Source organism: Parus major, chromosome 4 (assembly GCF_001522545.3).
Source record: "Parus major isolate Abel chromosome 4, Parus_major1.1, whole genome shotgun sequence".
In the NCBI taxonomy this organism is placed as follows: Eukaryota; Metazoa; Chordata; class Aves; order Passeriformes; family Paridae; genus Parus; species Parus major.
This window is the reverse complement of record NC_031771.1, coordinates 31,841,292-31,855,977: the sequence shown is the minus strand read 5'-3', so window position 1 is coordinate 31,855,977 and position 14,686 is coordinate 31,841,292. Positions and strand designations below refer to the sequence as shown.

The 14,686-nt window shown below is 36.0% G+C and overlaps 1 protein-coding gene across 3 annotated transcripts in view; it reads left to right on the top strand.

The window, feature by feature from the left end:
- SH3RF1 (SH3 domain containing ring finger 1) overlaps positions 1-14,686 on the top strand; it is an 89,431-nt gene that overhangs the window by 36,090 nt on the left and 38,655 nt on the right. The gene's annotated exons all lie outside the window — the stretch shown is intronic.

Genomic DNA, 14,686 nt, shown 5'->3' with positions numbered 1-14,686 from the left:
AATTAGTGTTACCATTCTGATTTGGGAAATCCCAGATTTCCAAATACCTTCTTGGAGTTTGCTTCTGGAATAGGGAATATTGGAAATTCTGTTTTTTACTGAAAGTATCTGCAGATAGATGTAAACAATACCTTGTTGCATTGGAAGGATTTTGAATGCATTTAGGACTAGCACTTCACAGACTCTATGTATGTATTCTTACAGTCTGGATGCTGTCGTCCAGGATTCCTGACTGATAGAGATTATGAAATAGGATCAGTGTGACTTTGTACTTGGGTAAACTTAATCTATTGGGAAAGGTGAGAAGAGCTTAAATAGTATTAGAAGGAGAAGAGGGCCAAGAGAAAGATTATATGTAATTAGTTGTCAACTCTTAAAATAAATTGTTTAAAAAGCTTAAAAATGGAAAAAAAAAGTATTTATTGCTTAAGCTTTTAATGTGATATCAAGGAAGAAGTGCCTGAGACTGAAACTCTTCAGTATATTAGTCTTACTCTGAAGATCTCATGCAGGTTGGATTAACATAATTTGAATTTCTAAAATATAGATGTTTTATTTTAATTTTCTAGAATGTATTGAACCTTATAAATTATGTTTGAAGTATAATTTATTAGTCAAGGAATCCTGTAATTTTGGACAGTCATAATGAAGTTCAAAACAAAGTTGCTTATAAAAAAGGAACAATTTGTTCAATATAAATAACTCCTGATATATAAGTTTGGTGGTTCAAAAAGGGCTACTTTCCCAAAGCTTAAAAATAATTAGCAGTGCAGTTTTCATATAGCGAGTGGCCAAATGTAGGAATAGCAAAATTAATATAAATGACAGATTTTTGTAATCAGAAGAGTGATAGTAAATAACAGACTAAAGTTACCATGACTGTGCAAGTGCATTAAGAAGCATCTAAATCTTTGTAGCAAGGGATGACAGTGAAAATATCCTAATGGATAAATTGTCTATGAGTGTTTTCAGTTAAAGTCTTGGTGCCTTTCTGAAAAAAGTGTTCTGCTCACAGCTTTAATGGGCTCTTCAGAAACAACCTTAAAATACTGGCTTTGAGGCAGTGCAGGAACAGGCATACATGTCAGCTCTGTTGAAGGCTGCAGATTTTGGACAGAATGTCATGATATATGTTGATTGGTATTTCTATACGATACTTTCCAAAACTGTGTCTAGGATCACATCAAATCCTAAACCTCAGTCATCTGAAAAAGAGAGAACAGAGTTGAATGAATAGAGAAAAACTGGAATGTCAAGAAAACTTGACAGGAAGGTTAGTTAGGAGAAATGTGGAGGGGGGTTTTTGTTCACAAGATAATTAGTTTCACTTTGAGCTAAAGTCAGTGGCTGAAGAGTATTTACCTTGCAGGATCATTGAAAGTGTGTGATGACAGCATGTACAATGACCTAATATGAGTGTTGTTTCACCATATGCAGGTTTTGTACCTACAGGAATAAATATTCAGGGTCTTATTCAGGTCCCTGTTTCTGTGTAATTCACATAAATGTGCTGAGTGAGTACAAAGCTGAGGGCTGTGTTCATGTTGCTGTGATTTGTAGCACTGTTCCTACATATTTGTGTTTCTTTTAAGAGTGGTTGATCCATTTGATTTTGTATAAATAAGCTACAGTCTCATACAGGAGCTGAACAAAACCAACTCCATTAGCAGTGGGCCTCAAGGTGCAAGCTGTCCTACCATGGTGACAAAAAGAGGTGGAGTTTCATTTTGTTTGAGAGTCCTGCTCCAGGAGTTGTCTTCCATCAAGCCTTAGTGGAGTCTGAGTCAGAGAACTCTGAAGCAGGATGACTGAATTGTGCTTTCCAAATATATCTCAACCAGTTGAGCAGCATGAATAGTTAAGAGAGAGAATTAAAAGCCGTCAGCCTTTCATTACCCTATCTGATTCTTAACTCTTGGCTCCAGAGCAATGCTTTCCCATAATAATGCATTATGGTTACACTTGCTTAATTAAAATACTTTTTATTTAAATGAGAAGGTTGTACTTCTTGTAAGCTGTTTTTTAATATTTATTTATGGAACATGATTATTCTGTGCAATCCCTGTTAATGTAAGTAGATGGTTTTTATTTTCTTACTATGGAGTCTGAAAGACAGGAAGCCCTTGTACAGTGGAAGAATATCATGGAATTAACTTCCATGGAATAAACTTTTAATGAGACTAACCTGGCTAGAGTAAGAACTGCTTTAATTATTTAAAAAAAACATTCAGATCATGGCATGTGTCGCATTTTACAACCAAAAGACTGAAAACTTCTTTGGGCTGGGAAAACTTTGGCTGGATTTATATTACTTGTAATCAGTAGTGGGAATGGATCCGTAGAAGAAAAACAGTGGATGCTGAGGACTTGGTGGCCACAGCCTATATTTCTTCAGAGGTAATACTTTGAGTGATTTCTACTCTGATTCCAGGGTATGTTTGGATGAGCAGAGCACTGTTGGAGGACACCTTCCATTTTAATTTCATCAAAAAAGCAGTGTAGTTTATATATGTTATGGTAAGGCTGCTCCAAAAAAAAAAAGTAAGAAAAGTGTACTAGAACATGGTACTTACTAAATATTTTTATTCATATAGATATTTGATTTAAATCATTATATAGAAACATACATTTTTATTTATGGCATGAACACATAAATGAAAACTATAAGCTGCTGTGAAGAAGTTCATAGTATAAAATATAAAATCTCTTTGGTGTGGAAGTAAAATGGTCATTTTTCTTCAACTGGATGAAAAAATGGATTGTTTCTTTTGTGTTTGTATCATAGGAAAATGAGAAAAAAAAATTAATTTCCTTAACTTTTTCAAATACTTGAGAGTAAAAAAACCCAACACTTGTGTAAATTGTTTTTTTATAGATACAGAAACTCAGGAATTGTGGTCTAAGATCTTTGTTTACAAAGTGACTACAAAATTTTCATAACATTCACAGAGGTGAAGGGCTTTTAGTAAAATGCAAATTACAATAGAGTAGGGTTGCTAATAAATAGTTGCTTGAAGTAGAAAGGATGTGCATTTTGAAATAGAGGACTTTCATGAGGCTGCTTTGTGCATGTAAGACTCAAAGGTTGCAATTTATAAGCAGTGTCTACCAAACATTAAAAAAAAAAACCAAAAAACATTGTGGAAGATTTCCTGATGAAATCATATGTAAACATAGAGATATAATCTGTGTTATGACAGCATAGTAATGATCAACCTGTTAGTGTCACGCTTCCTCTTCCTCAGTCAATGCAGACAGTTGCTGAAAGATCATTCATTTAACTGTTTGTAGTTTCTATGTCACAGTGCAATCTGTTCTGCTTATTGTAACCAGCTATTAATAAAATAGTAACAGTGCAAGTGGAGTAGAGGAGCAGGACTGGTGTAAGCAAAGTCAGACTAGCTACAATCTCTTTGGGCCCAAGTTCTGATACTTTTTCTACAGTAAAAGACTGAGAGGTGAACAGGTTATCCTTGCAATGTAAGCCTCCTACTGCCTAACATTTCTAACCCTTCCTCACCTATCATGCTTAAAAACCACAACAACCATTTTGGAGAAACAATTGCATTGAAAAGCAAAATGGAAAATCCTTATCTGTCTCCCCTGAGTTATCTAGTTATACTTTGTGTATTGCTTATGCAACTCTCCCTGCCTCTGACGGTGGAGTTAGAATACTGAGAGATTTTGCTTCCTTTGAGCTGATAGTTTTTGTAAGAATTAGGCACTCTTGTACAGTCTAGGCTTGAGCAACTTGGGAGGAAACCTGGCCAGGGTGTGCTGGAGTTCATCATCTTGTTTCATTACTAGCTGCCATGTAAAACCAGTGACAACTTTTAATGGAATAAGGGGTTAATTAAGATAAACACATGGAATATGGCTTTCTGCACTACTACAGGGGAGAGCCAATTTATCTCCAGGGACAGGGAGAGTGGGGGTGGTGTGCTAAGCTTCCAGAACGGCTTGTGCCAAGTGCTGAGCTCCTCACTGACCTACCCTGCAGAAAGGAGGCATGGGGATGGTGGAAGTAAGGATGAAGGATGCTGAAGGAATTGAGAAACACTGTGAATGCAGGTATAGGATAAAAAAGCCAGAACTCAGGGCGGGCTTGTACAGGTACAGTGACAGCAGATGATAGTGTGGTGATGCAGTTATGTACCAATTCAGACCTCATAACTCAAGACATGCAGATTGGTTTGGGTTTTTGTAGTAATACTTCTATGCTAAAACAGATTCATTTGAACAGTATGAAATTCAAAGCATAATCCTTTCTTGCAGGCACTATGTGTTCAAGCCTGTTCAAGTAGTGCTAAATTGAGCAGAAGGCTCATGTGCTATTTGTCTACTTCTACAAACTGGATGAAATAACCAGGAAGTGCAAACTCCAGCTTGTCACTGCATAAAAGATAAATGTTAATGCAGCATTCTTCTGGTGCTTTTATTATAATAAAGAGCATATAGGAACTTAATCTTAAAAAAAGATGTGTAATTTCAGCTAGGATTAGTTGCTGATCAGCTGCTTCAAGTAGAGTACCATAAAAATATTTTGCTTTGATGCATGAAAAATTTAAAAGATGAGTAAGAATAAATAGCAGATAGAGTTTGTTATTTACTCTGTATATGCAATGAATATATATTTGTGTATGCTACAATGGCATCTAAGGTTAGCGCCTTTTCTTTTCTGCAATAGCCAAGAAGCTCTTTGAAGTCAGGATATTAAAGGAATCAAATTGATTCCAAATGAATTTCAAGAGAGTGTAAGGGTTTTAAGAGAAAGAGGACATGATACCAGGCCTAAGTCAAGCTTAAGAAAAGTCCCTCCAGTTTCTGGCAACAAAACTTCGCAGGGAATACCTGAGAAGGATGTGTGATGGTGATGTTGGGTTCGTTCAGAAGGTTGTGCAAGCACCTGAGCATTTACAAAATACTGGAAGTGATGATAAATAAACCTAAAAACACTCTCTCAGAAGGTAATGGAATGTCAGATGCTATCTCAGGACTGCAAAATCAAATTCAGACAGAAGAGATGCCTGTGGTTACTCTCATTTTAAATACCATTAACAGTGCCTTTGTAATTTTAGAGAATGTACTGTTTTGGTGGGGAGCAAATTCACACTTGATCATAGTGGAAAGCAAAGCATCCTCAGATAAAAAGTCAGGCCTGTCAACCTTGATAGCTTTCCATCAAAATATGCAGCAACCTCTTAATTTGCAGCTCTGTTTTCCCATTGCCCAAGTTGTGGCAGCAAAGTATTTGTGAGATTAAAGGAACATTTCTTCATGCTGATCTCACCAAGAATAATCTCACCAAGTCACTCCCTTATTCAGAGTTATTTGCTCGCTTTGCTCTCCCTGTATAATGTTCTAACTCCTCACCTTCAAAGTTCAGTAAGATTTTGCTTTTAGCAATCTCATTTCTCATTTTTTCTTGTCAGTTTTTTTTTTCAGTCTGTCTTCTCATTTGGGATTCCCTCCCCTTTTCTTGGTGTAAGAAGTAAATGTATTCATTTGCACATCACATTGAGGGAAGCTTCTTTATGTTCATTTTCAAAGTGTAGAAACCTTTAGAATAATACAGAGCATTACTCTTAAATTTTTATATTGTTGGTAAACCCTCTGGAACTTCTGAAACTTCTGTTAAAATATCAGCTCCCTGAAGTACAGACAAGGGCTTCCTGTATCCCAGTGATTTGTTGAAAAACCAAATGTTCCAATCTTCTACACTAAGTAGATTAAGGTTTTTTTTCCTTGTAAAATAAGCAAGCAGAATGTGTTTTGTAAAGTGATTTGTAAAGTGCTGCTGTAAAGTTCAGTTTGTGAGAGAATTTGATATGCGGTTGGTAAAATGCATCTGTTTCTCCAATATTTATGACTTCTGTTTAATGCAAAAAAATGAAAGAAGATAATGTATTCTGATTAGCCATGAAAAGACTGGCAGATGACATATTTCAATTTGTTACCACTATGCCAGCGTAGCACAGCCTGGTAGGACAGCATTAATCATGGAATCTTTTCTAGGTGTTAGCAATGCCCTATGGGTTTATGTAGATTCCCTTTTATTCCTTTCTAATGAGGTTTTGTGTTAATGTATTAAAAAAAAAATAATTTATTAAACCAGATGGAGATGTTTTTAAGTGTTGCAAGATGGATTCTTTCTCTGGGATTGCTGTTGACGGTATCCCTTGAACTACTACATATGATGCAGAAATCTCACCAGCTGTCATGTATGGTATGTCTGACCCACTGACTGTAGATTGCAGCAAGATGTTGTTTTCTCGATGTTTGGATGAATTTCGGCCTCCCCCCCCCCCCTTTCTGGTAGGGCAGATTTAGAATTATAACAGTTGCAGTTATAGATACTTTATTTGTAGAAGGGTGTATGAGGGTCTGTGGCTTCTCTAGCTGCCTCCCATTAAGCCAATAGGAAAGAAAAACATTCTGAGTTTATGTGATAATTTCTCTTTTTTGTGGACTTGGAGCTCAGAATGGCATGTATCTTGCTTGGGAATTAATTATTTGGATCTGTAAGCAATTGCATTTATGGCTTTTGACAGTGAAAGTAAATTCAAAATCACTGTATTAGAAGGATAAGTATGAATTTAGTCAGCAGCAAAAGAATGTTAAAGATGTGTAATTTCCAGTTTATGTGGAAACTGAAATGAAGAGTGAAAGGGAGGGCTATGTATTAGCTATGTAAGAAGGAATTTAGGGAAAGAGTTTAACACTGAGATGTGATCTGTATTTTGGTAGTGGTCAGAAGGGTTTTCTTTTCTCTTGTTTTGTGATTTTATGTTCACATAATAAACAAACAAAAAAGCAAGTGATATTTAAGAAACTCTTGGCACCAGAAAGTTGTCACACTTCCTGTAACAGATTTTGGATGGGAGTGAGTAGTTCTGAAAGGCATTTACTAGATAACTTTGCAAAATGAGGCTTCTTGATAAACACAAAAGTACTATCTTGCAATTAGGTATTTTGAACAGTCAAATAGTTCTGTACTCTGAGCTCCATGAATATATGTATCTTAGTTAAGTACTCAAGACATACTATTTCAAAGTCTTTCGCTAGGTCTTTGTTAGGCTCCTGACCCACATATACTTTATCCTGATATTTTTAAATTTGTTTGCTTCTTTTCTGTCCATATTTTTCTAGTTCACGTTCTTCTTTTCTCCCCCTGCCAAAAAAAGAGTTTGTTTTACAATTATAAAGTCACTTTTTCCAAGCCAATTAGAAAAAAATAAAAGTACATTAGTGGATTAGTAATCAACTGCATCCATTTTTCTTTTTTCAAACTGTTCTTCAAAAACATGAAAATTATAACTGGGAGGTAATTTTCTGCAGTATTTGGAACAACAAAACTTTCCAAAGTGCTCAGTGTTCCCACCTTTGTGGGAACTTTGGAAGTTCATGGGGGTTTTAACAATGGGAAATTGGATATGATTGAGGAATATTAGATATATTCTAACATCCCGCTCTGAGACTTCTTCAGGGATGTACAGAAGTTAGTGGCATTTCAGCGTAGGACTAGGAAGTCCCACTATCCAGTCTCCGAGTTGTCGATGTATCCTTGCCAAGAGGGGTGGATGTTTTTCTCTTTCCTTCTTGCAGTATGCAGTGTTCTTGTCTTAGAGGCTATGGGTGATATTACCTGAAAAGAACATGCATTGGAATTTGCACTGAGAATTTAAGTGCAGAGTGAACCTGTGCTGCACGTTAACTTGATGTGCTAAGAGAGATTAGGAGATCCACACTGCTGTATGGTGGCACTGGGACAAGAAAAATTAAGTTTGATGGAGACATCAAATAACCGTGCGTTATTAACATACCATTATTAACAAGGGAAAACGAATATGGCACTTTCAGTTTGAGCAGTGGTGTTGGTGCAACAGCTTGTAAGAGTAGATCTTTCAAACAAATCATTGCTTTTGGAAACAGCTATTTTATATAAACATCCTAGCTCTATGTAGCACACAATTTAAGGTTTTAGATTCTTACAAGGATCTGGGGTTTTTCAAAGCAAAATTGTTTCGTAGTAAACAATAAAAAGGTTTTCAAAGATTCAGAATGGAATTGTTTGATATGCGAATCAACAGCAATACAAACCTGTGTTCTCTTCTGTGTCTGGAAGGTTACTTCCTCCTCAGTTTTTCCTGTGCAGAGCAGTTTTCTCATAATTCATTTTGTTTGCTTATGGAAGAAGCAATCTTGAACTTGTCAAGTGTGTGCATTTAAAGTATTTGGGGACATGCTGTGTGCAGGATATAATTATTGTCTCCACTTTCTCCTATTTTTTCCTTACTTATTTTATTAATTTTGGAGTTTTGTTCAGTGGAAAGTGTTCAGAGCTTTCTTCACTTAACAAACATTGGGAAAGGAAGTAGCTGAGAATTTTAATTTTGACTAGGCAAAGAAAAGAAGACAGCAGTCTGAAGACACATTTTTAATTTGAAAAAAAATGTTTACAGAGGTGTGACACAGAAAGGAACTGGGAGAAGTGCCTATGGAAAGCTTTGTAAATGTCGCTTCCTAGCCTTCCATATTATTAGTATGATTACTTAGGCCTTAAGGCAACATTTTTAAATTCCTTTCATTCTCCTGTATTCCATCTTTTAATTTCAAAACAACTTTGTGGGAAAGAGTTGCTCATACTTACATTAAACAATCTTGTATTTATTTCTGAACATCAGACAAGAAAAAAACGCCAAAATGTTTTCTTCTGGAAGCTATTAAGACAGAGGAGGCAGAAAGGGCTTTAATAAAATAGCTATTTTAGTAGGTGATTGAGAATTTACCTCAAAAGAACACATAAGAACACATATTCATTGCTTACATGAATAAAGAAGCTACCCATCTGCTATAAAATATAGGTTTCTCTGAGTCTGTGCTGTGAAATTCTTCTGCAAGTTACCAAGTGTAAAGTTAGCTCGTAAAGTCCTCAAAAGAGTCAGACAAAGAGCTCTAGGAGCAATTGGCGTGTCAACCTGCATTAGATGGCTGATACCTTGAAAATTAGTAAACTCTACTAAAGAATTTTTAAATTTAGTTGAATTAAGCAACGGTAAAAATGTAATCCTATTTCTTCATTTATCAAGATACTAAAATTTTTTACTGATTGCAGTTATTCAGCTTTTCCACAAGCATAATAAATATGTTGGCTTGATTATATTTTTTATTGTGCACCTTGGTACTTTTCCTAAAGTAATCTTTCTTTAAAATTATGATTGTTATATGGGTTAAGTTATACAATTAGCTTTCATACCTGATCTCTTTGATGAGGGTAACCTGACTCGCTAGTGTCCTCTTGATGCTAAACTTCTACTTCTATTAAAATAAAAAGCTGTATAGCAAGTAACTAAAGCTGAATATAATGCTTCAAAACAACTACAGATTTGCACTGTTTTAAGTCAAATGTGTGGTTATTTGCTTTATATGTGTGAATAAAAATGAGGTTTAGTACAACTGTGTATCATAGGAAACCAGTAGACGTGAATATACTTGCCAACATTAACATTGCTCACTTCTTCAATCTACTGAACTATTATATAAAAACCCCCAAAAACTGGTTTACTGTAATCAGTAGAGCAATAGTAATTTATATGAGATGTTACCAAAGATGTTTGGTTTTATAGTTATTACAGCATACTGGCAACTTGATACAGCCTCCTAAAATAAAAATATCTTACTTTTTTGTCATCCAGGTAGCAGGAACCTCAGAGACACTTTATCTAGGAAAAAACTTCCTTTGTATTGATGACCTCTGCAGGCTTCTGAGATAGTTCTTATGGCAGAAGAACATAAAGATGGCAGAAGTACATAAAGATGATTATGCTAGCAAGTTAGTGTTGCGTATAGATGAATAACACTCAAGTCAGACTTCCTTTGCACAAATCTGACCTCGTTTGAATTGTTCCTTAGATGAGAAAAGTAAATGCAGGGAATCAGCTTTTAACATACTTCTTGGTTTATGGAAACACTTTTGTTCTGGACCTCAAAAAGAAACAGGAAGGTTTAGCTTCAAATGTTATCTCCTCTAGGTTGGTCTGTCCTATAAAACCGAGTATTTCATTTTGTCAGGCAATATACCTGTATCTTAATACAGGGAATGTGTTTCCCTCCTTTAGAAAGAAATACTACTTAAGAAACACATCTTTTAAAATAAGCAATTTAAAAGGTCTTTGGTAAAGTATTTTCATATGCTCTATGTCTCAAAGTACATGAAAAGTTAAATGCAAGCAGAGAAGGAACAAAGGAGGCTGAAACAAAGAAAATTGAATTACACAGATCAGGTGGCTATAAATTAAGACTTGGAACTACTTATTGGAGCCAGTGAGATGAAAGAGACATAAAAAATACAGATGTGAAAGGGGATGTTCTTGCATGCAGGACTGTCTGGACAGCTTAGTAAAGCCAAAGAAGGCAAGAAAGCAAAAATACACTTAAAGTAATAGGAAGGATGCATTTGAAAGATTTGAATCAAGAAAGCAATAATATGAAATAGAATAGACCAGAAGATTAAAAGAAGCAATATTGTCCTTCAAAAGGTTTGAATGACTAGGAGACCGAAATCTCAGGTTTACCTGTACCTAATGGAGAATGTACACATTAAGAACTCACTTGACCCCAATCTGCCTTGCAAGCAAGTTTTGACTGCAAACATTTGCATTATGTTATCCTTATGTAAAAGCACCTTTCATTGGCAATCAGGTATGTCCTACAATACTGATTCTTTGGGAGAAAAAAAAAGAGTTGACTGAAAAAAGTACTTCTGTATCACTAGACTTACTGTACTTCCAATTGCTGTGCAATTTGAGATGTTTTTGTGATAGTTTCTCATGTTGTCATGTTCATTAATGTGACTCTTGGTTTGATTTAGGAACTGCATGTAAAAAAAAGAAGATGTAGGTGAAGGAAAATCAATTTTCTGGCTTTCCCTGGAAGAAAGTTGTAGTTAATGGATGTTAAAGATCCTCTTGCGGCATGGATGAACTTCCAGTTTTTAGATTTCTGTAAAGGAAGGTAGGCCTAAAAACTGCTGCTGAGGTATCTGAGCAGGCTGGATTTTTCTGGAAGCTGATAGAGCTTTGTTTGTCCTTGTAGCCAGTTTCAGAAAAGTGTTTTTGTCTGTCTCACTACCAACATAAGCAGTACTTCTATAAAAGGTACTACTTCCTGGCCTGTTGAAAACACTCAGTGTCTAAGAGGCTCAGACAGGTGAAACCAGTGTAATTATTCTGGTAAATTCAACTAGCTCATGGGGAAGCCCGGGCCATTTCCCAATCTTGCAGCCAGAGAACAGGGAATGCCTTGCTTGGAAAAATGACAACCGGCAGAGCTGTGTCTGGGAGGCTTCGAAAGAAACAGAGATGCAGATGATCCAGTATCTGTTCCATTCATTTCCTTGGGAGAGGGTTTACTATTTTTTGCTACTTTAGCTTATGTTGGTTCTTCAAGTGCAGTAAGTACAGAATGAGCACTGTTTTGTGCCAGTGTAAGCATATTTACATTTGGGCTTCTGCCACTGAAACTCCTTTTTGAAGGAAATCAGATCTCGTGTTTCTCCACAGGCTTAAGTTTCTCTTGGCTTAAGCTTATGAAAAATACATACAGTTGCATATTGCCCATTAAAAAAATAAAAGTAAAGTTTGAAATAAGGTGACTGAAAACAAAAGTTTAAATCCAAAGAGCAAAACTGTGCATTCTAAAGGTTTCTAAGATATCTGGGTTAGGAGAAGAAAATTGAGGAACCTGAGCCTCATATATAGGAATGCATATGCATTGTTTCATATTCTTTTTAAGCCATTTGTTTTGATGTCATCATGTATTATTTTCTTTAAAGGGATCTGGCATGTGAAATACATGTATCTCCATGCCTTAGCTAAAAATTAATTTAAACAGTTTGTCTATCAGCACTAGCATTAGAAATTCAGATATTTTTGCATAAGGACTGAGGAAAAAATTCTAAGAACCTGTTATTTGGAGTCTTTCTAGATTTTGTATTTTAATTTCCTGAAATGGTTTTTATCTTGGTTTTGTTGTTATTGTTGTTGTTGCTTACTCAAAGAGCTGGCAGGGTAAGTGGCAGCTGTAAACTTAAGGGTAGGCTGCAAAGTTTTTCTTCCAAAGCCGTTCTTTCATGTTTAGCCAAGTGAGAGACATGGAGTGAAATGTAAACTCTGGCTCGGCGTATCCTCATGGCCATCTCTGCTGGTGAGCAGCCAGAGGGGCAGAAGGGGGGCTCAGGCTGCCTAAGCACAAGGGCCCGGAAGGCGCCGGCCGTGAGCCTCAGCTCCAGGTTGCTCAGAGGAGGAGGAATGTGAAGATGGTGCTTGAGGGCTCTTGATCCTGTACCCCTGAAAGCAGCCCTCTCCATTGCACCCGCTCTTTTCCACTTCATCCTCCCCCTGGGGCAGAAGGAAAAGTCATCCACTTCTCCTCTCAGTCATTTAACTACTTTTCTTTAATCCCTGGCAGACCAACTGGGAACTTTGTGTTTTGTTGAACTTTGTTTTATTTGGAATTATGTACTGAAACCATTTCTATTTAACGTGGGAAACAAGCTTTGCAGAAACTCAGCCTTTACACTGGGAAAGGAACTTCCTATAAAACATAAACAGATGTTTGTACTTTTGTATGCAGATTTGTTTGTGGGAGCCTTTGTGATAAACTGTATAAATGCAATATGGAGTTCTAGCAATTAAATTATGACTAATGAGTTTGATTGTTTTTACATGATCTGCACTGGTACTCCTGTCTTGTTTTGTTTGTCTTTTTTAAAGAGTTTTTTTTTTCCAACTGTATTTTCTGCAAAAGCTTATCTAAAACCTGTTCTTCAGAAACCATAAGAAAAACAGGAGACGTAGAAAGCTTTCTCCCAGGACAATGGGGCAGTTCCTGGGAGAAGTCAAACTATTACCTCCAGTGCAAGAGAGATTTCTATATCCTGTAGTAGCCATAATTGCTTGGGGCCTGCTTTCTGTCAATTCTTGGCTCCTATTCCTTTTGTTTGCTTGTTTGTTTGTTTGTTTGTTATTGTGATGGAAAGGGATAAGCAGGCAGTGTTTCCTCTCTTGTTCAAAGGTGTGTTTCTTTTTGCTTCCTCTCCCCCATAGTACTCTTTGGACTTGTTCTTACTCTGTTCACATTGACTGCTACCTTCATTCTGTCTGTTTACTTTGCAGAGAACATAAAACTAAAAAATACATATATATATATATATAATTCTTAATTCCTCTATTTTGACCATTAATTTTCCCCTCACTTGAGGCCCACAAATTCTCTAGTTGGTATCTTTTTCTGTATCCAGGTTTGTACAGAGTGTCATCATTGTGCACTGATGCAATTAAGTGGGATCATGAAGAAACATATTATTTGCCTCAGTCTGGAGATCACCAATTGTGAACAATTGCTTGTATCCTGCTAATACAATAGTTTTCATATTCATCCTGGAGACAATAGAATGAATTTTGATTTTCCTGTATTCATATGTAAATCATACTCCTCTGTACCTATGTATATACACATGGTTTTCCTTTGACTGTTTGGTATAGAAAAAATATTAACTAGAGAAGTTAATTTTTGAGATATTATTTATACATTTGAGACATTAATATGCATGGATAAAAATGAAAACTGTCCAAACAAGTTGGATTATATTGAAAGATAAAATATTGTTAAATGTGAAGTACATTATCAAAGCTCTTGTCTTCTGCCCAACGGACAGACTTAAAGTGGTAATTCCTTCTGAGAATTTCCTTACGTTGTGTGTGACTTCTTGAGATATTGCAAGTGCAACTCCAATTTGCAATCTGAGCTGGTGGAAGACTTCAGAAGAGAGATATACATAGGGTAAATGTAGCAAATAACATTGGCAGTCTTGAATTTTATTAAATTTTGCCTTTTCCATATGGGCTTGCGTCAAGGATGTGAAATACTGTGCTCTCTATGACTATGAAGGATGCCTTTGCTTTGGAAAGACTTTATGAGTAATGCAAGTTACTGCTGTTTGCATCATTAAGGGGGCAAGCACCCCTCCAGGTGTTTAAATTTGGAGAAAAGAGAGTTTTGAAGGCAGTAGCCCTAACACTAGAGTTGTAGAGTTTTGTGGCTCTCTCTTGCAAAAATTTGGAGATACAGGCTGAGCAATTAAAAAATAATACCTGCAATGTATATAAGGGAGGGTGGCAGTGTTAAATTCCAATCCTTCTCATATGCATTCAAGAGCAGCCCCAGTAATCTGTAGTTTTCAGATATTATGGAGGAATCAAGTGAAGGAAAACCAAGGATGCACACCTTCAACAGATTTTTTTCCAGTAATTCATAGTAGCTGTGGTTTCAAAGAAATAATTGAATTAAAAGAGTTGCTCCAGGATGAAATTTTTAATTTTTAATAAACTAAGATTTGTTTTTCAAGGTGGAAAACACCTCTTTATGTCCTCATCCTTATTATTCTCTGCCCATGGAGTAAATAAGGTGAGGAAGATAATAAGAAAGGCAGGAAAACTGCCATAAAGGTCTTATAGCAAATTTTGTATTCTAATGTTGTATTTTCTTGCAGCATTTTTCTGCCAGTGGTCTCTCAAGTGGTCAGATTGCTTTCCTGTTTGCTTGCTTTGTTTTTTTTTTTAATTTTAAATTAAAAATTTTAATTAAAATTTTCAATTTTAGTGAATTAGTGCATGAGGGTTAAACT